This window comes from Rhinolophus sinicus, linkage group LG05 (genome assembly GCF_036562045.2).
Source record: "Rhinolophus sinicus isolate RSC01 linkage group LG05, ASM3656204v1, whole genome shotgun sequence".
Lineage (NCBI taxonomy): Eukaryota > Metazoa > Chordata > Mammalia > Chiroptera > Rhinolophidae > Rhinolophus > Rhinolophus sinicus.
In genome coordinates this window covers 82,999,616-83,025,187 of record NC_133755.1, presented here as the reverse complement: position 1 = coordinate 83,025,187, position 25,572 = coordinate 82,999,616, and the positions used below count along the sequence as shown (strand labels likewise).

The window sequence follows — 25,572 nt, the reverse complement described above, 5'->3', positions numbered from 1 at the left end:
TTTAGCAGGGATGCAGGGAAGGCACATTTCTCCTGGACTTTCACTGGGGACATCACCCCCCACCCCCCAGCCAAGACTCAGCCCGGAGAGGCCAGTACGGAAACCCCCCTCCCAGAAAGGGGAAACGGGTGTGTTTTCTGTTCCTTCAACTCACCAGAACAGGAGCCGCAGTCAAGCACTGATGGGAAATTCTAGGTTCAATGGGCTTCACCCCATCCCTGGTTCTGTGTCCCCATAAATCTGCGGAGCAAGAGGTGCATGGTGTCTGAGGTAGAGATGCCTGGTCTGTGGGTGTGGGGGTCTAAGGGGTTCTGCTTGGTTACAGCCAGCTCGGTGGACTTGGGCGGCACCAGGCACTCTGGGTGTGTTTACACAGGCTGAGCAGGTCTGTTCTGTGCATTTCTCTGGATGTGTGTCTTTCAGATGTTAGAGGTACTTCATTGAGGAATAGTCCACATACAGTAAAATGCACAAGTCCTAAGTGTACAGCTCAATGAATTTTTACACATGTATATATATCCGCGTAACCATCTCCTAGATCAAGATTTTGAACATTTTCAACACCGCTGAGTTCCCTCGTGTCCCCTCCCAGTTAGTCCCCACCCCAGAGGTGACTGATTTCTGTCATCATAGATTAGATTCGTGTGTGTTTGTGTGTGTGTGTGTTTTACAAAGTTAAAAAAAATACAGCTGCTATCATGGAAGAGAGAAGTAGGCGATAACATTTTTCATGTGAAAAGGGGGCCTCAAAAAAGGGAGGGTTATTGGAATTTGAAAAAACTAAGGAATCATTGGCTTGGGAAACAGGAGGTTCCAGAGCACAGCCGACCCCTCAGGATTGGGACAGGAGAGCTTGGGATAGTTCTTGGAACCGAGATTCAGTGAGTGTGGAGAGCAGGAGTGAGGGGGAAGCCTGCCAGGGCTCCTCCTGGGTCCAGCCGCCTCCATGTTCTGCTGGAGGTCCGTCCCCTCCTCCAGCCCCTTCCTTCACCACAGTAGTTTTCAGCAAGGCTAAGGCTGCAGGGAAGGGCCCTCCCAAGGGCATCCGCTCAGAGACAGGGGACGGCAGGCCTCTGCACGATTATTTCTCTTCCCTCTTTCCTTTCAAGGTCTTCATGATTCTGGGCCCCCTTCACCTCTTATCCTGCCTAGGGAGGGGAAAGCCCAGGCTTTCAAAGCAGGGTGGTAGACGAGTCTGGAGCTCATCATTCCTTTCCTTCATTTAAGAACACTTATTTCAGCACCTACATTGTTCTGCAGCTTCTGCTAGGTGCCGGATATGCGAGGAGGACTAAGACAACTGTTAGCTCTCTAGGGAGTCAAAGGAAGCATTCCCAGGTGAGGCAAGGCCTCATACCCCCTTCACATTGGCGATGAGGGGCTCAGAGAGGTGCAGTGACTTGTTCAGTATCACACAGCTAGCTGCTGGCAGAGGGAGGCAAAGAACAGGGACCCTTGACTCAGCCATCTCCCGAGCTGGAGATAAGAAAGCAAAGGAAGCAAAATGAACAGCCCGACCGACTCCGTGGCCTACTCCCTCACAGCTTTCTGGCCTGGCAGAGAGTGCACTGACCTGGAAGTTGGGAGGCCTCATTTCTGCTTCTAGGGCTCAGGAGCACTTCCCTCTCTGGGCCTTGGTTTTCTCCCGTGCATATGAGGAAGGCCACCTCTGGGGGAGCTTTAAGATTCCTTCAGCTCTAACTTTCTCTGGTGTCCCCCGCATTTTCCTGCCTCGGTGCCTTTGCTCAGTTTCTGCCATCTGGAGTACCCCTTTACCTTGCACTTCCTTCCTCTGACATTCTCCCAATCAATTAGGACCTCATTCAAATGCTGCCCCCAGAGGTTCCCCCCCCCCCCCCCCCCCCCCCGCAGTCTTTGGGGATCGACTGAGTGGTGGCATCTAGGGCTCCACTTACCAGAACAGACAGAGCCTACCTCTTGTTGTGACCCTCCCATCCTAGGGCAGGGCCTCCTGCGGGGAAGGTGTCTGATTGTCCACCGTTGGAGGAGTTGAAGTGAATTCTTGCTCCCACATCTACGTGCCCCTTTCAGCTTTCAGAGACTGAGCCTCCTTAGGGCCTCTTAGAGATGGTGCTTTCCTGCTGGGCAGGCTGGTCCAACCCAGAGTTTCAAACTGGGGCACTTTTGGCAAAGGTGGTGACCCTGGGAGGTGACTCCAGGAAGGATGAGAACAGGCGGGGCCTCAGCTGAAATGATGGCAGCCCCACCTCACCTGTCCCATCCTCATTCACAAACACTGGCCAGAAAACCTACTTCACAGCAAACACGACCACACCCAAACCCCCTCCTATCCATCTGCCCACAAACAGACTAGCAACTTTGCAAAAATGTACCCCACTCTCCCTCTGCTCCCCTGCCCTCCCCCCAGGCAAGCATTGTGCACACATACACATTCATGGTGCATGCACACTTGGGCACACACAGACACACAATGGGTGTGCAGTCGTGCCCATATGCACCTTGGGCGCACACATTCACACGGGCACATAGGCACACGTGGATTCACACGTGGGTACGCGTATGCACACCCTCCCACGATGTGGCCTGCTCTCCACCGCCAGCCCTCAGGTGAGCTGACCTCATGCTTGCTGAGCCACGGATGCTGCAGGGGAATGTGGAAGGAGGAGAGTGCTCCGTTGTTGGGGTCTGGCTGCCTCTACATTTACATCAAACCGGGTCTTTTGTATCAATGTCCCTTACTGATGGCCCTATGGGAAGCAGAGAAAGCTCCAAGAACTATGAGTTTATTCCAGGCAGCACCTTGTTTGGGGGCCTGATAGGAATGGGGTGTGGGGGGTAAGGATTCAATTACTTCTGTGAACAAATGTCTCCAAGGAGCCACTGTTTTGTGGGACCAGTAAATGTGAGGCTGCTCTTCTCTTTGCTTTCACACTCACACTCTTCACTCCGTTCCATCTATTCTTCCCCTTGGTGCAGAGGCCACAGGCCCATGTTCCCTTCCTGTGGGGAGGGACGTTCCAGGAAGGCTTTGAAGGGGATCTAGTCCCAAGGTTGATGTGGATCTGGGCTGACAACAGGGTCTCCAACAGACTGGCCCCCTAGAGAAGACGGATGAGGAGGAGTGGCTGTGTCTGTGACACAATTACCAGATCTACAGGGTTGGGCAGAGAGCAAGCTTGGACTCCATTAAACCCACTTCAGGCAGTCACTGAGCACAGAGCCTGTGCCTGGCGTGGTGCTGGGGTGGGCAGGGAGGGTAAGGGGGCGGATACAGAAATGAGTAAGACACAGTAGCTGTCTCCTGAGAGAGAGCGAGAGAGAGAAGCCATCACCTCTGTCCACCCCTCCCCAGAGCAGCACAAACACCACCACCTGTCTGGTCCTCCTGCTGTATTTCCTATATTGGTTACTAACGTCACATTGTAGCCCAGGGCAAAAACTTGGGGACCACCTCAGATCTGCCCTCTCCTACCCCATCCAAACAGTCCCCCATCCCACGGGTTATTCTCATCCCATCTCTCCGAGCCATTCTCTCCTTTCAGGGCTCAATGCCTTGACATCTCTCACCATCTCCCTCCCAGGGCTTCTAAATGGGGGTCCCACCTCTAGGCTTAAACCATCCTCCACACTGCTGCCAGAACCATCTGCCTCGAAGACACAGCTGATGTGGAACTTAGAACCCTTTCCTGCTCCATTACCATCAGGAGGAAGGCTCCAGTGCCTGACAGGGCACAGTCGTCCTTCCATGCACAGCATGCATAGCCCCTGCACCTCTCAGTCTGCCCCCAACTACACGTGATGTCCCAGCCTGCGGGTTCCCCCAACTGGCTATGCTGGTGTCTACCTCTGAGCATCCGTATGTGCTGTTCCTGTTGCCTGGAATGTCCACCCACTCCTTGACCTGGGAAGGACCTCCTCATCTTTCCAGGCCGAGGAGGTCCTTCTTGGTCTCTATTAAACACATTTTGTGATAATGCTGACAATAATGATTTAAAAGTCTACATTTTGACTTGCACATAAGAAAGGAAAACTGTTAAAATTGTAATGCTCAGTATATACCGATAACAAAAGATGAACACAAGTCACGTTTGACGTCTGCAATTACAAGTGGTGCTCAAAGTGGTTACCATCAGCGTCCAGACACTTCTGATGATGGAAAACTACTACTTGTGCAATGTTGACCAAAGTGTCCACTTGTCTACATTATTTTGGCCTCCCCAGTATGTATTCTGAGTGTGGGTGTGTGTATCTCCTTTAATCCTCATAACAACCTTGGTAGGTGCTACCATTTATCATCTCTATTTTATAGATGGGAAAATTGACACAGAGAGTTCAGCTGACTTACTTACCTAAGGCGACATGCGTAGTAAAAGGTGGAGTGGGATTTACACACAGCCAGTTCAGCTGAAGGTTCTGTGCTGTTAACCCCTGCATGACACTGCCTTATTCACTGTTACAAGTATTTGCCACCTTACATAGCTTTTGAGCATTCAGAGTCAGTGAATGTCTGATGAATGAATGAATTTAATGGAATGAACTCACTAAAATTTAATAGAATGAAGAAGTAGGTCTCATCTTCATTTAGGTAAGAGGTCTGCCATGCTAAAGCTATTAGTTTGGCGCAAAAGTTGTTGCGGTTTAAAAGGTTAAAAATAACTGCAAAAACCGCAATGATTTTTGCACCAATCTAATAGTTTACTTTTATAGAACATAGAAAATTTTAAAGAAAATAGATTTTGAGAGTAAAATCCCATATATCGTGTTTCATCTGGGTTTCTTGTTTTTTTAACATGGCATTTATATGGCTCGCCACGCCTAAGTTTTTCAAGTCAATGACTAGAAATGTTCTCAGGATCCTCTTATGACGTGCTGCCTATGACACGGACTGGTGTCAGCCACATACTGAGCTATCCTGATGGTTATGCCAGCAGGGAGACAGAGCCACTGAGAAGGGACCTAACGCAAGGTGAGTGGTGGCTGGGGCTGAAAGAACAGCCCATCTCAGGGCACAAGCCAGGGACAGAATCGTTCCAACCAGGGATGTCTGTGGGCTTTCTGGAAGAGGTGAGATTTGGGCTGAGTCTTAAAAGATTTTGATGATTGGAGAGAAGGGAGGAGGGCAGGGAAGTCCAGAGAATGTTTGGCCCCCCAGGTTTGGTGGTAGAAAGGGCAGGGCAAGAATGCAGGAAACAAAGAGAGGGTGAGATGGGTGGAGAGACCAGGGAGAAGGGTGAAATCGCCTTCACTGTCACCCTAGGTACCTGTACATTTTTGGACAAGTGGCTGATTCTTTTCATTTTCTGCTATCCTATATGCAAATTGATCCTTGAAGACTGGGGGAAAGCTCAACAGAGAATCCCCAGGGCAAGAGGGTTTGCTGATCCTCTCGTCTGACACAGCTGGCTCGCCACCCAAGCAGCCCACAGCTTTGGTCTTCCTATGCTCACTTCTGAAAGGTGGTGTGGCTCACAGGGGAAGCCACGGCTCGGCTGCTTGCTGGGTTGGCAGGGCATTGGCACAATTTCCTGAGGTGGTTGTTGAAGATTAAATTAGTTAAGGCATTTAAAGCATCTAGAACATGGTCCAGCTTCCCATAAGTGCCCTGTGGACATTAGCTAATATTGTCACTGTAACGAAGGACCTTCAAAATGATGCAAAATTTCACTGGGTTATCCCTCTTCTAGGCCACAGATGTGGCCTTTGCTGCTGCCTCTCTTGAGTTCTAGAGTTCTCCGTACAGGTGTGGTTCCTGTGGATGGGAACTATATGCTCCTCCACCACCAAATGTCCCGAGTCAGTCACCCCTTCTATTTGCCTCCGCTCACTTATGTAGGCTGATACACCAGTTTCTTGGGATAAGATTAGTTTTTGCTTTGTGCCCGTAGGGCCAGCACAGGAAAGCAAAGCTGCACTGAAACCTGAGTAAATGCTTTCTGGGCGTGCACACGGCCAACTTCAGTTCGAGGGTCAGCCAGGTTCCAGACATCAGAGTTAAGTCCCCAGAGAGCAGGCGCTGGTGCCTCTCGGCAACTTGGGGGGCAGCCAGCTCACAGCCCTGCGTGTACTAGCTAGGCCTGGGAAATACTGTACCTGTTGTTCACACAACAGGGTGACAGCACCGTCCAGTTATGCAGAGAGAGCCCAAAGGTCTCTGAGAACGAGGCTGGGGTGGGATATAAATCTGGCTCCTCTAAGGGAAGGGGCAGGTGGAGAGGGGATTAGCTTACAAAACAGAGCCGGGGCCCTTTCCCGTGCCAGGCCCAACTGGCTGCTCCTTAGCAAACCATGAGGGCCTGAGGATTCACTTTGAACTATCAAGTTCACCTTCCCTCCTATGTTGCCGTTCTTATCCACCTCTGGGGCTCTCTTCTAATGCCCCCCATCCTGTTAAAGCTTTCTCTTAGATCTCCTAAACCAGAATTTATCTTGATAATCACTTTTTTTTTTTTTTTTTTAAGAATTTGACTATGACATACCATGGTGAGATTTCCCTTGTGTTTATTCTGTTTGGGTGTCATTCATCAAATTTGGAACAATTTCAGCCATTACTTATTCTAAATGGTTTCAGTACTCCTTCTATCCCAACCACTGTTTCTCAAATGTGATCTACACAGGACACCTGGAAGTTTGTTAATAACGTCCCACCCAAATAAGGATCTCCCGGGAGCTCAGGCATCTGTGTATCGAACAAGTTCCAGGCTGAGTCTTAGGCTCACTGAGCCAGGGCCACTCAGCTGAGACTGTGAAGGCTTCAATAGCACGGCCTGGGTGTCACTCATCTGTGTCCCCAGTCTCCTCAGGACCTGTTTGTGGAATGGAATGGGGTTACTTTTCATTTCACCACATCAGCAAAATTGGTGTCATCTCCCTTCCTGGGCTCCTAAAGCCTAATGCTGAAAGGATGACACCCGGACTCGTGAATTTCAAGCATTAGTCAGCAGAGGAAAGCAACTCATCGGGGGCTTTGAGGCACTTCCCTAAGTCCACCAAGGATACCTCCAGGGAAAGCACTCCTGCTGACTTAACCATGCTGAATCTCTGCTCTCTGTAAAATGGAGCTAAAGATGGAGCTTTGGTGAGGGCTGAGGTGATGGAGCCAGCCTCAAAACTTAGAAATTCTGGGTGACAGGTTTAATTTACTTTGGGGTTAGGAGTACAGGGTAACAAACAAGTGAGCAGGTAAGCAACAATTATTTACAAGCTGCTTCTTTGAAAGTATAGATAGAAGCAGACAGATAATGTACCAGACTAGTTAATAAGCACATACATTATGTGTGTGTGTTAGACCAACTTGACTGAGGTGTAATTCACATATAATACAATGCAGCCACTTCAGTGAACAATTTGATGAGTTTTGACAAATGCGTTTGCCTGTGTAAGCTCTGTCACAGTATACATCATTTCCTCCACTTGTTTCAATCAATCTCTACCTGGCCTGAGTAATCCCTAATCTGCTTTCTGTCACTTTGAATTCAATTGGCATTTCCTAGAATTTCAGATACATGGAATCACACAGGATATACATTTTGCATCTGGTTTCTTTTGCTCAATGTCATGTTTTGTTTCGGTGTTTTTTTTTTGCAGGACTTTATTGGGGAACAGTGTGTACTTCCAGGACTTTTTTCCAAGTCAAGTTGTCCTGTCAATCTTAGTTGTGGAGGGTGCTGTTCAGCTTCAAGTTGTTGTCCTTTCAGTCTTAGTTGTGGAGGGCGCAGCTCAGCTCCAGGTCCAGTTGCTGTTACTAGTTGCAGGGGGCACTGCCCACCATCCCTTGTGGGAATTGAACTGGCAGCCTTCAGAGTTAGGAGCATTGAACTCTAACAGACTGAGCCACCGGGCTGGCCTCCCCCTTTTTTTTTTTTTTTTAATTTTATTTATTTAAGCGTGTCTTCCCAGGACCCATCAGCTCCAAGTCAAGCAGTTGTCTCAATCTAGTTGTGGATGGTGCAGCCCACAGTGGCCCATGTGGGGATCGAACAGGCAACCTTGTTGTTAAGAGCACTGTGCTCTAACCAACTGAGCTAACCGGCGGCCCCAACGTCATTTTTTTGAGATTTGTTCATGTTTTTGCATGTATTTGTTTGTTCCTTTTTATTGCTGTATTGTATTCCATTGTCTGGCTATGCCACAATTTGTTTATCCACTCCTGTTGATGGAGAGTGTTGTCATTTGTAGTTTGAGGCTATTATGAAAAAGTTGCTATGAACATTCTTAGATAACTCTTTTTGTATCCACATGTTTTTTATTTCTCTTGGGAGCAGAATTGCTGAGTTATATGGTAAGTATGTGTTTAACTTCCAAAGAAACTGCCAAACTATTGCAAAGTGGCTGTACGCTGCCACCAGCAAAGTCTGAGAGTTTTGTCTGTTCCACATCTTTGCCAGTTCTTGGTATTGTTGGTCTTTTTAATTTTTGCAATCTGGTTAGGCACGAGTGGTCTCTCAGTGAAGCACGCATGTGCCCACCCCTCCAGCCTCTTCTGGAAGCACTGTTCCCGCCCCCACACTTCTCCCCATCTGCTCCGACCTGCTCTCTGTTTCCCCATGCTCTAGGCTCCTTCCTTGGAATTCTCATCATCTCGCAATTTCCGTAACTGGCCACTTCTCATCATTCAGGCTTCAGCCCAAGTGTTAACCTCCTCAGAGGTCTTTCCTCACCACCCTCTCCATTGGTGTCCTCAACACTTTTTATCACATTACCCTGCTTTTTACTTTGTAGTGGTGAGCCCTCCCTGAAGGAATCTTTTTTGTTTGTCTATTTTTTGACTGCCTACCCCATGAGAACATTAGCCTCATGAACAAAGACATCTTGTCTGTTTTTACCTAGAACAATGCCTGATAGATAATAGGTGCTCAATATACAGAGGGTATCAAAAAATGCATACACATTTTTAGAAAGGAAAAAACTGTATTAAAGTTACGCTGATGGTAACCACTTTGAGCACCTCTTGTAATTGCAGAAGTCAAATGTGACTTGTATTCCTCTTTTGTTATCGGTATATATTATTACAATTTTAACACAGTTTTTTCCTTTCTGAAAATGTGTATACATTTTTTTGGCACCCTGTGTATATTGGTGAATAGATTTGCAGTCCAGAACGTACGCTCAATATCTTTGAGGTCCTGGGAATTAAAGTGTATGCATAGCAACAAACAGAAATATTTAAAGCATAAATTATTTTTATTGTCTGGGGCAATTTGATTTTGCATGTAAATATGCATAGAAACCTAAAAATATAGAAACGTAGAAACAGGAGGAAAATCAACCGTAGTTCCACCAATTATTGTGGTTTAAAAGTGTAAATCATTTTTAATTATTGACTAATTTTAAATATTTGATTATTTTTTAAAGTTAGCATTTAAATAAATAATATTTGCACATTGAAAAAAATTCAAACAGTATATCCTTCCAGAAAAAGCTGCTTATATACAAACATAGATATATCTATCTGCATTTCCCCCAAAAATAGTACCATACTGTCTACATTGCTCCGTACCTTATTTTTCTTTGTTTAACAATTTATCTTAGAAATCATTTCACATCATTATGTGTATCAGTTAATATTAGGTTCAGCTGTGAGGAATGGAAAATTCAAAATATCAGTGCCTTGCAAAATCAGACATTGATTTTTCTCTCATTAATGAAGTCCAGAGGTAAGTAGCCAGGCAATACTAGGGCTCTTCAATTATCAGGGACCCAGATTCCTTCTGTCTTTTACTATGCCATGCTCAACATGGGGATTCTACCTCATGGTCCAATATGGCTATCTGAGCTCCAGCCACTACATCTGTGTCTAGCCAGCTGAAAAAGGAAAGGAAACAGAGGGACATCCTTTCTCCCATTAAGGACAATTCCTATGGCATTTCTGCTCAGCTCCCATTGGCCAGAATATAGGGACATACCTAGCTGCAAAGGAGGCTGGGAAACATATTCTTCATTCCAGGTAAACATACACCGAGCTCAAAAATCAGAGGATGAATATTGGGGGATGACCAACCATCTCTGCTACAGTATACATAGATTTGCTTCATTTTGAAAAATGCAATTGTTTATAGCCACTTGTCCAATGAAAAGTGGGAGCCCCTCACCAAGCCTCATGTCCTGCACTTCCAAATTGAAGTCCCCCTTGGGTGTGTGATTGGTAAAGCTAGGTCACATGTCTACGTTCTAGCTGCAAGGGAGGCTGGGAATTTGAGTTCTGACTTCCAGGTTGAGGGGCAAAACTCATTTTAGGGAATTTCCCCAAATATAAAGGCCATTTAGCATTTGGACCAATCTTCCTATCAAAACCAACTACATAGTCTAGTCCAATATTTTTAAGCCTTAAAAAGCATCAAAAATCTAATAAGATAGTGAGGAATTACTGGAAGAAGTTACATGAAAAGATAGGAGTCCAGAGAGATTAGAGTTGCCAGATAAAATACAGGACTCCCAGTTAAATCTAATTTTTGGGTAAGCAACAAATAATTTTTTAGTACATGTCCCAGTTAAATTTGAATTTCAGATAAACAACCAATTATTTTTTAGTGTAAGTATGCCCATGCAATACTTGGGACATACTGATACTAAAAATAATTGGTTGTTTATTTGAAATTCAAATTTAACTGGATGTCCTGTATTTTTATTTGTTAAATCTGGCAACCCTACCAGTGAAGTGAGTCCAGCACCTGGGACTGCTTTTGCCCAAGAGCATTTGCCAATCTGAGTCATTGGAGGGGCCAAGCTATGCTTTAGAAAGCTTCTTAGGACTAGGGGTACAAAATTGGAGTTCAGGGGCTACTGAGTGCGGAGATTCTGATAAACCACCCCTGTGGTAGCCTATACTTTGATGACCCCCAATGAACCATGGCTATGGATATTTATGCTCTGTGTATTCCTCTTGACTCTGGGCGGGCTCTGTGATCCATTTTACCCAATAGAATGTGATGGAAGTGATGTCGTGCCAGGTCTGGTTCAAGCCTTAAGAAGGCAGCTTTCATATTTTGTCTCTGGGGGAAGCCAATTGCCATGTAAGAAGTTCAATTACCCTAAGAACGGGGACCTAACCAAGGAATTGGTGACATGTGCCCAGCTGGATTTCAGAATTGCTATGGACCTGTGGCTGCTATGTGCCTGCCATTTCCTCCTTTTTGAATAGGAATATCTATTAACATTTTCCTCTCTCTGCCTTACCATTTCCTGTAGGGAGCAGATAATTTGTCTCTTTAGTTCCAAGGTAGTCAGAGCCAGGGGAGCACCACTTGAGAAACTTCATCCATACCTGGATCTGACTTATATGATGAAATGATAGACTTCAAGCTCAATCCTGGTACAGTAATGGGGTGAGACTTTGGGGACCTTAAGAGTGGTAACTGTCTTTTGCATGTGGGGGGGAAGTGAACCATAAGGGGTCGGAGAGTATACTGTGATAAATTGTCACTTCAGTGGTCCCCAGTGAACCACATATTTGAGTATTCACACCATTATTAGTTCCCTCCCCTTGAATCTGGACTGGCCTGTGACCTGCTGTAACTGACAGAACGTGGTGGAAATAATGCTGTCAGTTCCAGGCCTAGACCTTAAGAAGGCCTGGAAGCTTCCACATTTGCCCTTTGAAGGAAGCCAACCACCATGTTTAGATGTTCAACTATCCTGAAACCGTCACACTGTGAGAAACCCAACCAAGCCTCATGGAGAGATGATGTGGAAAGGAATTGAGGACCCTGGCCAACATCCCAGCTGAGGTCCCATTTGCCTTCCATGTAAGGCCATCTTGGAAGTAGATCATTCAGGCCTGGCCAACGTGCCCCAACTGATGCCACATAGAGTAGAGACTACCTGTGTCTGCTAAATCCTGTCCAAATTGCAGACTCATTAGCAAATAAATACAATAGTTATTGTTTTTAAGCTAGAAGAAAAGCAAACTAGGGCCCATGGATGGCTGCATGATTTTTTAACAGCTTTATTGAGATATAACTCATTCACATATACAATTAACCCATTTAAAATACCCAACTCTGTGGTTTATAGTATATTCACAGAAATGTACAACCATCACCACAGTGATCCTTTGTGACTGGCTTTTTTTTTACTAAGCATAATGTTTTCAAGGTTCATTCGTGTTGTACTAGCATATCTGTACTTCATTCTTTTTTACAGCCAAATAATGTTCCATTATATGGATATACCACATTTTGTTTATCCATTCATCAGTTGATAGACATTTGGATTATTTTCATCTTTTAGCTATTATAAATAATGATATATACATTGGTGTACAGGTATCTGTTTAAACCCCTGTTTTCAATTCTTTTGGGTATATGCCTAGGAGTGGAATTGCTGGACCATATGGTAATTCTGCGTTTAACGTTTTGGGAAGTGCCATTTTCCACAGAGGCTGTACTATTTTACATTCCCACCAGCAGTGCACAAGGGTTCCAATTTTCCTACATTACTCACCAACACTTAGTACCCTTGTCAAAAATCAGTTCACCAAAGATATGTAGGTTTATTCCTGGATTCTCAATTCTATTTCTTTAATCTATATGTCTATCCTTGTGCTAGTACCAAGTGTTGATTTCTTGGAGTAAGTTTTGAAATCAGGAAATGCGAATCCTCCTCCTTCTTTTCTTAAATATTGTTTTGGCTATTCTGGGTCCCTTGACATTCCATATGAATTTTAGAATCAGCTTGTTGATTTTTATAAAGAAGTCAGCTGGGACTCTGATGGAATTGCATTGAATCTGTAGATCAATTTGGAGAGTATTGCCATCTTAACAATATTAAGTCTTTTGATGCATGAACCTGGGATGTTTTTCCAATTATTTAGGTCTTTTAAAATTTCAATAATGTTTAGTAGTTTTCAGAGTATAATTAAATTTATTCCTAAGTATTTTATTATTTTTGATGCTATTATAAATGAACTTTTTTCTTAATTTCATTTTTGGATTGTTCATCGAACTTGTACAGGAATACCGTTGATTTTTGTTATTGCTCTTGTATCCTGCAACCTTGCTGAATTTGTTCATTAGTTCTAATTGTTTTCTAGTGCATGTGTTCCTTAGGATTTTCTACATACAAGATCATGTTATCTGTGAATAGAAATGGTTTCACTTCTTTCTTTTCAATTTCTATTTCTTCCTAATTGCCCTGGCTAGAACCACCAGTACAATATTAAGAAGTGGCAACAGTGGACATCCTTGTCTTGTTCCTTATTTCCTGAGGAAAGGATCCAGTATTTCACCATTAAGAATGATATTTGTTTTGGGTTTTTGTAGATGCCCTTTATCAGGTTGAGGATGGCTGCCTGTTTTTGTAAATAAAGTTTTATTGGAACACAGCCATGCTATCCATTTATGTATTGTCTATGGCTGCTTTGTATTATAATGAGAGAGTTGAATAGTTGTGACAGAGACCATATGGCCTATAAGCCTAGAATATTTACCATCTGGCCCTTTAAGACAAAGTCTGCTGACATATGTTTTAAACTGCTAAATTTTGAGGTAGTTTGATATGGAACAATATACAACTAAAATAATTCCCCATCTTTGACTGGGACCTCAAAGAACTGCAGCACTGAATAAGTGGGATCCATAAATAAACAAACGCTCCCACAAACTAGAGTCCAGCTTCAAGTCATCTGGGAGACTCAGAAATCAGAAGTCCTGAAATTGGGTTAAGATGATCCTAACTTACTGGTGTCCCCAGATGCCTGCAGAAATAAATGGAAATCCTTTCCAGAGGAAGATATTATCATCGTTGCTGCAAATGATTTTTTAAATACAAGCTCCAAAACATAACCAGGTACATGATGAGCTACAACAACATGAGGAAGAACCAGTAGTAAAAACTGACAATGGACGCTTACCCACAGGAACTCCAGATTGGAATTAACAGGCACAGACCATAAAACAACTATTCTCACTATGCTTAAGGAGAGAAAAGCCAAGCTTGAACACTAAAGCAGGGCACTAAGAGATATAACAAGAGATATAGCAGATCTGAAAAAGAACAAAATAGAAATTCTAGAACTAAAAAAAAATAGAATAATCAAATTTGAAACCTTAATGGATAGGTTTAATAGGAGAATTTTTTTTAAAGGCTGAAGAGAGAATTAGCGAACTGAAAAATAGTGAGTAGAAACTTTTAGAACAAAGCATGGGAGGATAAAACATAGAAAATACAGAAGAAAGGGATGTAGTGAGAAGGTCTAACATGTGTTTCAATAGTGAGAAGGTCTAACGTGTTTCAAAAGAGGAAAAGGTACAGAAACAGTATTTGAACATGCGAATATAATAGCTGAGAATTTTTTCAAATTGATGAAAAACTATTCAAAAGGTGACAGGCAGCTGTGAAATGACAGATATATCCACTCTATCATGAGTTCTGACTCTTAAAACAGTATCTCTTTCATGTACAGATCTGCCTTTGAAAGGATTCTGAAACCAACATGGAGGTAGCTCCGCAGCCAATGGAATAGGGTTCGGGTGAGCTGAGTTCAAGTACAAGCTATGCTACTTCCTAGCTGTGCCACCTGGAGAAGGTTGTCAAACTTCAGTTTTCTCAACTAATAAATGGGACTGGTACTACTGGCCTACCCTACATTGCCACTGCGAGTATCAAGTGATACAGTATATATGAACAAACCTAGTGAATGCCAAGTGCTTTAAAAGTGAGCTGTGGTTTAAGCAGTATCGCAAGCATTGTCAGGGACATTAGCAATGACAGGTAGGACCGGCTACATAATTTGCAGGTCCCAGCACAAAAGGAAAATGTAGGGCCCCTTGTTGAAAAATGATTAAGAAATTCAAGATGGTGACAGCAGAGCATTAAGCAAAGCCCAGGTCACGGGCCCACAATGCCAGCCTTGGTGACAAACCCTGCAAAGAACTGCTCTGTGCCTTAGCAAAGGGCTGGTCAGCCCACACCCAGGTGTCTGCAGCCATAGCCCACATTATCTTTGAATTCTGAAAAGCAAGAGCAACATTTAGGGAAATCGTAAGCACACATGTTTCCAAATGCTGAGGAGGGCAAGTGCAGTGACCGGAGTGGTTGTCTGAGAGTGGGTGGGGCCAGCCAGGCTGCCATTGCAACTGTGGAACTGACTGTTCCCCACAGACTCTGGCCTAGGAAAAAAAAAAAAAAGCCTGCAGCTGTATGTACAGGGCCTGCTGTTTGCTGCGGTGTGTTACAACACAGCCTGGCAGCCTCCAGGGCCTTTCTGTCTTCTTCCTAGAAGAGCCTGGTCCCAGAGCAGATGACATGGCCACACAGTCCTGCAGTTTTGCCCACAGTGCTCTTTGCTGTTCCCTCAGTTACTAGGCTTTTCCAGGTCTGTATTCTTTCTGTTCATGTTCACCTCCTCTCATCCACCCCAACCCCACTGGGAGTCCCTTTCCTTCGTCCACATCCCTCCATCTGGTAAACACAATCTTTCAAGACTCCATCTTTGAAGACACAGATCTAGTGTCACCTCTTCAAGGAGGCCTTCCCTGCCTCTCCCAGGAAGAGCTGATTCCTCCCTCCTTGGAGCCTTCCACTGTGCCCTATGCGGGTATCTGTCACAATCCCTGTAACATGAGGAGCACTGACATGTACTGCGGATGTCCCTGTCTCGTAGGCTTAATCCCTCAAGGGCTGGGACAATGTTCGCTCACCTATGCATGGCCTGCACATAGCACAGTGCTTAAAACCTGCTGTTGGTAAGCACAGTAAATGCTTAATTTATTGATGATAGCATGCAGAGTGGTTTTAATCACCATTGTCTTGCTGAAATGATGTATGAATAAATTGTTTTAGTGACTTTCCCAGGCATCTGGTAAAAAGGGAAACTTCTGGGCACTGAGACAGGGCCCTTGCCCTTGAGGTTTCGGTGTTAACTCTAATTGTCTTTCCTACAGGCACCACGCCTTGAAGGCAGGTCTAAATGACCAATGTGATACAGAGCAGAGAGCAGATATGGAACCAAGAAACACGGCTTTTAATCTGGCTATGAGATCTTAGGTTTCCATAGGTAACTACCATAGGAAGTCCCATTGCTATGGGGCTCAAAGTTTCTGTTTCCTCAGAAAACGAGGGGGTTGATCTAGTTATTCCGCAAGGCCCAGGAATCTCTGTGGGAGCAACTCAGAGGTGGCCATCTACTTGGAGGAGCCTGGGACCCTCCTGAAGTTGAGTTTGCTCAGCAGGCCTACCTTTTGGGAGCCGGGTGGTGATAGAAAGCACAAACATTTCTTAAGGTCCTTTACTGTTTCAATCGCCTGGGATCTGTTTGAAAAGTAGAAAGCCAAGGGAAAGCATAGTCTTCACAGTCACTGAGTGTCCAGAGAGAAGTGCTATGTCTAAATTGATTCTGGAAATGGGATTTTCCCAGTCCCAACTGGGCAACACTGACTTCCTGGGGTTGTTTCCTGGGGCTAACCCAGTCTGCTGGTCTGCCACAACAGCCTGGCCTGTTCCTCTCCATCTTCCCGGCAGGCCGGTTGGACAGATAGGATAGCAGAGATTTCAGAGAGACTATTTGGATGCGAAGTCAACTAGTTTGTTCAAGCATTACTTTCTCTGGAGGTAGGGGATGGTGTATGTGTGTTGGGGGTGGGCGTAGGTCAGTTTCCTCCAGCCCTTCCCTCCTACCCCCACAAAGGGCTAGGGCCAGACACGTGGGCTGGCGTGAAGAGGCGGAGGTTACACTAAGGCGGAGGTGCAAATGGACGTGGGCGGGGCCTTATTTGCATGGACGGCGCGCGGCCACCAATCCGAACAAGCAGAGCGACAGCCCGCGCGCCTTTTGGGGGCGGATTGACAGCTCCAGGGCCCAATGGAAGGCGGGTCCTGCGGCAGGCAGGGGCGGGACGGTGCCGGGCGCTGCCCCGGGGATTCGGCCGGCTCGCGGGCGCTGCCAGTCTCGGGCTGCGGCGTCCGGTGCGCGGGCGGCCTGCTGGGCGGGCTGAGGGGAGAGCGGTGGTGCGGGTGAGGCAGAGAGAGACGGAACCGACGAGCAGCTGCTGCGACAGGTATCGGCGCCATGGCCGCAGGGATGGGGCGGGCAGCTGCGGTGCCCGGGGAGCCGAATCCCCTCCTTCGCGGTCCGGCCGCCGCCGTTCCACCTCCCCGCCCCCTCACGCGGCTCCCCAGCCCGGGAGCGGCTTGTCTGGGCGAGCGGGGCCCGAGAAGCCTTGAAGCCAGCGCGCCGAAGGCCCCCAGCCCCACTGCGGGGCCCCTTGCGCCACGCTGGGCGATGGGGCTGTTGCTCCCTCCGGGAGGCGCGGAGCCGGGCGGCAACGGGAGCCGCTCCCCTCCCCTCCGCGCTCCCCCTCGCGGAGGCGAGGCTGGTCGCGCCTGCTCGTCCTCACCCGGCTTTTGTTTCCCGCCGGGGTTGACAGGTCCCGGCTTCGGCTCCCATCAGCGGTCTCAGAATCACCCGAGGCCCGGTGCCGGTGACCGCAGCCGCCCAGAGCTGGCGGCGCGTGAGCAGCCCCGCCACGGGCGGGAGAGAAACTTCGCGTTTCCCGGCCTGGGCGGCGGGAGAAGTCGAGCAGGGGTGAGCCATGCGCCGGGACGCCGAGGGCGCAATGGAGCCTCGCTCACCTGGCGGGGCCGCGGAGGGTGAGGATAACGGAGTGTCCGGCTGCTGCGCTCCTTGCTTAGGTTTTCGCTCCCCGGGCGGTGGGTGCGGATGCGCGTTCACCGCCTTCACCTGCCGCCCTGGGACAAGTGACGGGACAGCATCCCCGCTCTCAGGCGCTCTTGGAGGGTGCCAGCGCAGCGCCCATTCTAACAGGTGATTAGTGCCGGCTGAAAGCCAGTTAAAAGTTTGAGGGTTCCTTATTCATTCATTTCGCTCCTGGGACGTTATAACGCTTTCCCCCCAATTAATGTCTAAGAAGGTGTACTGCTGACTGTAGGAGTCAAACTCAGTGCTGAATATAAAAGAAAAATTGGTGTGTGTGTATGTGTATGTGTGTGTATGTCTGTGGCGGCGTGGGGGGGGGGACGGTCAGTGTAGATTGACCTCTTTCGATTGACGAGCCAGAAGGAACATTTTACTCTCATTTTTAAAAATCGGTTTCTGCAGTGGTGGGAAAAGCATAGTAAGATACAAGTTGTAAATGGAGAACGCAGAACTCGAGATATCCTTCAGTGTGGCTCAGGACAGCGTGTACGACGTTTGGCCGCCATTCAGTAAATTCTGCATGAAGCAGTTTGAGCTCGTGGTTTTGGATTTACTTTTCAGGAGTATGTTTTCCAGTGGAATAAGGCTTAGCATTGAATGGGAGCTTTCTTTGCCTCTCTGAGGGTAGATAGGAGTGTTTATTTTCATTGCCTTCCCATTTTGTTAGATTGTGGACAAGGGAAAAAAAGTTAAGGCAACATTTTGGTTATTTTTAATAGTCGATGGAGTTCCGTGCGGCCCCTCCACCCAAGGGTTTTTACTTTAGAAAATTATGTAGATTTTTCTCTTGCTGTTTGAATCAAAATTCAAGGATAGTCTTAAAACATTATTTTTGTGGGAAATTTTTACTTGTCATACTTTCACTTATTTTCTCTTTGTCTCTTTCCTAACTGACTTCCATTTAACAATCTGCAATTATGGTCCTGACCAATTTAGGGCATCTATAGAGAAATATATTTTAAAATATAATTATTTTTTAAAATATAAAATATATATTTTAAAGTAGGGTTGTTAACATTCATTTGTGAGAAACACGATTTTATTCGATTTTTTTCTAATGTGACTTCTTTTATATTTGTCTTGGGTATGATTTATACATAATAGATTAAGTTTAACATCTTAAGAACAAAGTTACAATTTTGATTAATTATGCTACCTTACTAGTGTTTCATTGAATGATTTTACTTATTTACCTAGCTAATTAGTAGCAATATTTAAAGCTGAACTCTAACCAAGAGGCTTATTGTGACTCTGGGATTAAACAAAAAAAATAAAGATGGTCTTTATAAAATGTTTTATTTCTCTAAAATAACAAGCTTATATGTTATGTCTTTCATCTTAATAAAACAAGTATGTTTCTGAATCTTTAATTTTTTTTTTAATTTTTTTGTTTTTTAGTTTTTGGGAGTTTGCGGTGGATGTCTTTTTATTTATTTTTTAATTTTTATTAAATTTGTTGGGGTGAAATTGGTTAGTAAAATTATATAGGTTTCAAGTGTACATATCTATAGGACTTCATCTACCTTGTTTCCCGGAACATAACATCTAGCCGAACAATCAGCTCTAATGCGTCTTTTGGAGCAAAAATTAATATAAGACCCAGTCTTACTTTACTATAAGACTGGGTATAATATAATATAATACAATACAATACCGGGTCTTATATAATACAGGGTCTTATATTAATTTTTGCTCCAAAAGACGCATTAGAGCTGATTGTCCGGCTAGGTCTTATGTTTGGGGAAACGGTATATATTGCATTGTGTGTTCATCACCAGACTCAGTTTTCCTTCCATTACCATATATTTGACCCCCTTTTCCCTCTTTTTGCACTACCTCTTGAATGTATTTTTTAAAACATAATTTTAACCAGTTCAACATAAAAAATTTAAAAAATAATGGATTAGGCAATTAATCTTAATTTTTCTGTTTTTTTCTTGGATTGGAAAAGAATAGGTATCTTGGGTTATTTTTAGTTTCCTAAAGTTTTCTTAGCTTAGAAGGAATCAGTCTAGAGATGAAAGAACATCCTCTTTCTATCGCTGTAGAAGTTATTATTAAAAGCTGAGTTGGCTTTTTGACCCTTCTGGTAGATTGGTTGAATGGCGGCTCGTCTTCGTGTAGGGTGGGTTTTATTCTATATAAATAGTTGTAAGGAATCTTACAAGACTAGAGCTCTCACTAGTCTGGTTATGGATGATTTATATAATTGCTCTTTAAAGTGTATAGGAATATAGTTTATTATTTGTAATTAGAAATTTTATAATCTTTTTCCGATGGTGATGCTTAACTATATCCACATCATAAATTAAAGTTATATTTCAGTTTTTTTTACACAAAAGCATATTTTAGCAACTTTATAAAAGTGCCTTTTATAATTAAAAGCCTGTTTTCAGATTCAGTTTTTAGATATTTTAATTGCCGTTTTTTGGTCCATTTTAACTTGTGGTAGACCATATCATAAAATTATCAACCACATTTCAGTTTCAAAATTAAGCATAAGTTGAATTCTCATATCTACACGATTAACATTGGGAGTATTTTTAGGTCATTTACCCTCAGGTGTGGCTGCTGTTGAATTTGGGGGTGGGCAGATATTTTTGAATGAATAAAGCCACACACACACAAAAAACCAGATATTTAAAACAATTAAATTTAAGGCTAAGTCACATGAACTGTTAGACATTAATACTGCTTTATTTAACAGTAATATGCATGTTATACCTGACATTAGGAATATTTATTATAGGCCTTGAATATAATTTTCACAATTCGTAAAAAAGAATCTGTATTATACATATTTTAGCACATGAAATTCTGTAATTATTTAATGCTGAACAGTTAAAATGTGTATTTTATAATTCCAAAACCATTTGGACTTTCTAAGCAAGCTGATCCTTAATTAGATTTTATTTTTTCGTTATTTTACATTTCTGAATTTTTCTACGGTGTATTTTTAACTTCTGACATTAATTTCCCAAAGTGTAAAGAAAATTAAATCTACACATCAGAGATTAGGTGGACATTGGTATGTAAATCACGTAACTATTGATTTAAAAACAATAGCCACTTAAGTGTAATCTGTGTAGCTAACAGGTTACTAAGGATATTTTAGCACTATTTGAAACAAATTCAAGTACTCAAAATAATTTGCACCTCATAATTTGTCATAATGAGAATTGACCTGCACTCAGCTGAAACTTAAACCTGTAAGACTATAGTCCTTAAACGAGGAAAGTTCATTTTATGCTTAATTTAGTATTTACTTTCTAGTCTTTTCGGAAACACCTAGTTAATGAGAGTGAAGGATCACCAGAGGGGATATGGGATCTACACATTGGGTATACTTGTTGTCTACCCTTGGTGTGGAAGAAAAACACTTTACAAATAAGAAATTTCTTTTAGTTCTCTAAAACAACCAGACAAAAGATTATTGAAACTAAGTTGGGGATTGTCACTGTTTGGAGCTGCTGTCATTTTTGTAATGCTTAAGGCTGTTTTATAAAAAGGTACATTTATTAGAAAGGTGAAAATGATGTATTTTCAGAGTGTAAGAATGGGTTTTTAAGTAAACACATCTGTAAAAGTTAGGGAACTTTCAAATCCTAAGAGTGTTTTTTTTTAAGATTAAAAATGTACATTTAATTTGTATGTTTTTGAAATTACCGATTTTTTGGAAGAAGAAATAAAAGATGAAGAAAGATCAAAGACTAGAAGAGGGTTGTTTTTTTTTCCTTTTTGTGTTTGCAAATCTTTCCTAAAGCAAGCATTTATTAAGTTCTAGAACCATTTGTAATATTCTGCCTCCATCTTTGCAATTTATAGATGATGTTAAATGATGAACTACTCCTATACCTTAAATGACCATCTGATTATCAGAAGCAGGATTGGGAATTTCATTTTGATCTCTTCAAAAATAAAATTTTTGTGCATGTTTATTAATGTTCCTACCTCTGGAAGTTAAAGAACCTCCTCTACCGACAGCTGAAAATTACACAGTGGAATTTGAAAGTCAAAATGTCTCTGTAATGCAGGGACTCAGCTCCAGCTCCCCACAGAAGAACGCAGGCTATGGTGAGGCCAAAAAAGGAACGACAACAGAGCCACACATAGGGGAGTCAGAACACTATATTCTCGATGGCAGCTGGTTGAGACACAAAAGCAAACATCCGCCAGTACCCTAACAAGGGGTCTTCCTGCACCCCCATTTCACTGGCGGCCAGGTGAGACATGGGAAGTAGGATCCACACGATCCGCACCATCGGCAATCTGCGCTTGCTAACCGCACTTGCTAGCCATAATCCGCACTTGCTAACCACAATCCACCATCCACTTTTCTGCCAACCAACCAACCCTCTTGCCAGTGTAGCCACGGCAGTTATATTAGTGGCTAATGGCTAACCGGTAACAGCGGATGGTGAACCAGCCACAGCAGATGGCCATCTGATTACAGCTGATGGCCATCTAATAACTGAGCCACCACCTTTCCACGTGAGGCCGAGAGCCTGGAAACTGCACTCCTGGCTGTCCCCACACTCCACCCCTACAGAGTCTCGCCTCACAATCTACGCGACAGGCGCCTTCCGTGAGGGGCCCTGTGTCAGGAACCCAACTCACAAGAAAAAGTTTTAAGTCCAGTTCAAGTAATGTCCCAGCGGGTGTCCCTCGATGTCCACCTACTTTCTGGGCACAGCCAGGGTTTCTCAGGGTACCGTGCTGGAACAATAGTGGCGCACAGCCAAGGTGCTTACATATTCTCGACAGTGGCCATTCAAGACACAGGAAGCAAACATCCACCTGTACCCCAACAAGGGGTCTTCCTGTACCACAGTCTTGCTGGCGGCCGGGCGAGACACAGGAAGCAAACATCCACCAGTTTCACTACAGGGTGGTATGTTCCCAAGCAAACAGTCAAGCGGTCCATTAAATCAGGGATGGAAGGCCATTCCCCATAGTCCACAGTCATTCGCCAGGGCCATGCGTTGGCCTCACAATGTGTACCCTCTCCACAGGGCGAGGGCTCCAAGTCCTCCCCATCCTGGGGGTGAGGGATGACCTCGACCTCACCTGCAGCCTCCACCAAGGACTCAGCAAGCGTTTTCTCCTGGGACTACAAGTCCCTCACCTGGACCACCTCAGCAAGCACCTCCCAGCCCCCACGGTCACAACAACCTTCGCTTTCTCCGGCCTGTGCTAGTTGGAGAACCGTCCATGTTTTCCCACCCCTCCATGGGGGTCCAGCTCTCTGCCAGCTGCACGGCTTTTTCTATGCTGGTTAGAGAACCATCCATGTCCTCCCACCCCTCCACGGGGGTCCAACTCCTGAGAACAGTGGCTACCGGGCACCACACACTGTGTGGGGGCCACACGTCCTCCTGCCCAGAGTCAGGCACCATTCCTACCTGGACTGCTCGTCGTGTGCGGTGTCCGAGTGGGTGGTGGCCCTGGTATAAGTTGTCCACAACTGTAGGAGCCCACTGGCAGCAGCAGCAGACCACCAAAAAGCAGGCAATGCCTGCTATGGCCAACAGGGCGGCGTGCCATCCAGTCGCTTGAGAGGACCACCGTTCACTGAGGGGTCATGTTTCTCCCAAGCAGATTGCATTTCCTGCTCCCGGCGCCGTTCCTCACGGGCTTTCCGAAACTGAGCTTTCAACTGCTCCACCGTCCTTCGGAGAGTTCTGGCCGGCACCATACCCTGCTCGCAAAACTGAGCTTTCAGACGTATAAACTGCTCCATTACCCCTTTGAAAATTCTGGCCGGCACCACACCCTGCTCGCTGTGCCATGTGTAATGGTGGTACTCAGCTCCTACTCCCGGCAGGTGAATGCAGGACATGGTGAGGCCAAAAAGGAACAGCAACGGAGACACACATAGGGGAGTCATACCACTATATTCTCGATGGCGGCTGGTCGAGACACAAAAGCAAACATCCGCCAGTACCCCAACAAGGGGTCTTCCTGCACCCGTCTAGTTGGTGGCTGGGCGAGACACACGAAGTAGGATCCACACGATCCACACCATCGGCAGTCCGCGCTTGCTAACAGCAATCTGCCGTCCACTTCTCTGCCAACCGACCAACCCCCTTGCCAGCGTAGCCACGGCAGTTATATTAGTGGCTAATGGCTAACCGGTAACAGCTGATGGCCAACTAGCCACAGCGGATGGCCATCTGATTACTGCTGATGGTCATCTAATAACTGAGCCACCACCTTTCCACTTGAGGCTGAGAGCCTGGAAACTGCTCTCTGGGGCTCTGTCCCCACAATCTCTATCATAGAGTTAATGCTGCAGTAAATTTTTAGAATGGAGAAAACATCCTAGAGATAGAGTCTTTATGGGAAGATATTCTGAATGAGGATGGAATGGTCTTTATCCATGTTAAATATTAACCAGTGGAATTACTTCCATGTTTAACTTTTTAAAAAAAGCGAGACAATGAAATAAAATCTTGTAATCTTAACACATTTCAGATTTTGCCCCAGCTTAAAAATTACATGGTAGATGATAACACATAATGTTTTGAAATATTGGTTTGTGAAGGGGATTTGTTATGAGCAGAAGGTATTTCGTTGAAACAGAACAGGATAACTTACATGAAGAGAAATTTGTTTCTCTTTTGAATTATTCTTGGTTTAAAACATAGTACTTATTAAGAAAAATTGAGATGGTCATCTTTTCCATCTTAAATTTATTTTCACTGTGAACTTTATAAGTTTTTTTTAATATATCCTTGGTCCTAAGTGGACTTTTCAGAATCTATTCATTTGTGTATGTATATATGTGCACGTGTGTACAGTTGACCCTTGAACAACATGGGGTTAGTGCTGCTGACTCCTACGCAGTTGAAAATCCTTGTATAACTTTTGATTCCCCCAAAACTTAACTATCTGTGGGTTTTGCATCTACCAACCACAGATCCAAAACAGTTGTGGTTGGGAATCCACAGATATGGGGGGAGCTGACTATACTAATAGTTGACCAGAAGCCTTATCAATAACATACACAATTGATTGAAACATATTTTCTGTGTTGTATATATACATATTATATACTGTATTCTTATAGTAAAGTAGAGGAAAAATTATTAAGAGAATCATAAGGAAGAGAAAATAGATTTACTGTATTGAAACAAATCCACGTATAAGTGGACCCACATACTTCAAACCTGTGTTGTTCAAGGGTCAACTACATATATATGTGTGTGTATGTGTATGTATATATATATATATATATATACATACACACACATATATATGAAAATTACCTATATTTTTGCACTTTATATATGTAACTATATGTATGTTTGCTATATGTGTAGTGCATATATAAATCCATTTATTTATCTATACTATATGACTTCCCAGGTTTATGTATATATGAATCACCCCCCCCCCTTTTTTAAATCTTACTGCACCAAGAGGAATAAAGGACATGTTCACAAAAAAACTGATACAAAATGTTCGTAGCAGCTTTTTTTTCATACTGGGAATCAACTACTGATTCACACAACAACATATATGAATCTCAGAAATGTTACTCAGATTAAGAGAAGCCAGACGCAAGTATGTACCAAATGATGCCATTTATAAAAAAAATACAAGACTTAGGTACGGTGATAGAAATCAGGTCAGTGGTTTCTGGGTAAGGGCTGTGGTTGACAGGAGAGGGGCAAAAGGGAACTTTTTAGGGAGGTGGAAATATTCTATAGCTTGATTTGGGTGATGATAAATCAAGTGCACACTTTTGGTAACTTTTTATTTTCATACAGTTTTTAACTTACGGAAAAGTTGCAAGATTAGTACAAGGAATGTCCAGGTTCACCAGTTGTTTGTATACACATTTGTTCAAACTTATTGAACTGAGTACTTAAGATCTGTGGATCTTATGGTATGTAATTTTTACTTTAGAAGGGAAGAAAGCTACAAAAATTTTTTGA

At 44.2% G+C, this 25,572-nt stretch overlaps 1 protein-coding gene and 1 long non-coding RNA gene across 5 annotated transcripts in view; one reads left to right on the top strand and one right to left on the bottom strand.

Moving 5' to 3' along the window:
• The first annotated feature begins 16,819 nt into the window (after positions 1-16,819).
• The window catches only part of FKBP5 (FKBP prolyl isomerase 5), a 95,891-nt gene continuing 87,138 nt past the window's right edge, over positions 16,820-25,572 (top strand). Inside the window, exon 1 of one of the 3 annotated variants that reach the window (XR_012496554.1) lies at positions 16,820-16,973. The gene's annotated coding sequence lies outside the window, so the exon portion shown is untranslated. The remainder of the gene's footprint in view (positions 16,974-25,572) is intronic. The other 2 variants (XM_019738722.2, XM_019738723.2) reach the window with 2 other exon arrangements.
• Positions 23,211-25,572, bottom strand: part of LOC141571635 (uncharacterized) — a 65,113-nt gene continuing 62,751 nt past the window's right edge. For both annotated transcript variants that reach the window (XR_012496557.1, XR_012496558.1), the window contains one exon: positions 23,211-23,330. This is a non-coding gene — a long non-coding RNA (uncharacterized LOC141571635). The remainder of the gene's footprint in view (positions 23,331-25,572) is intronic.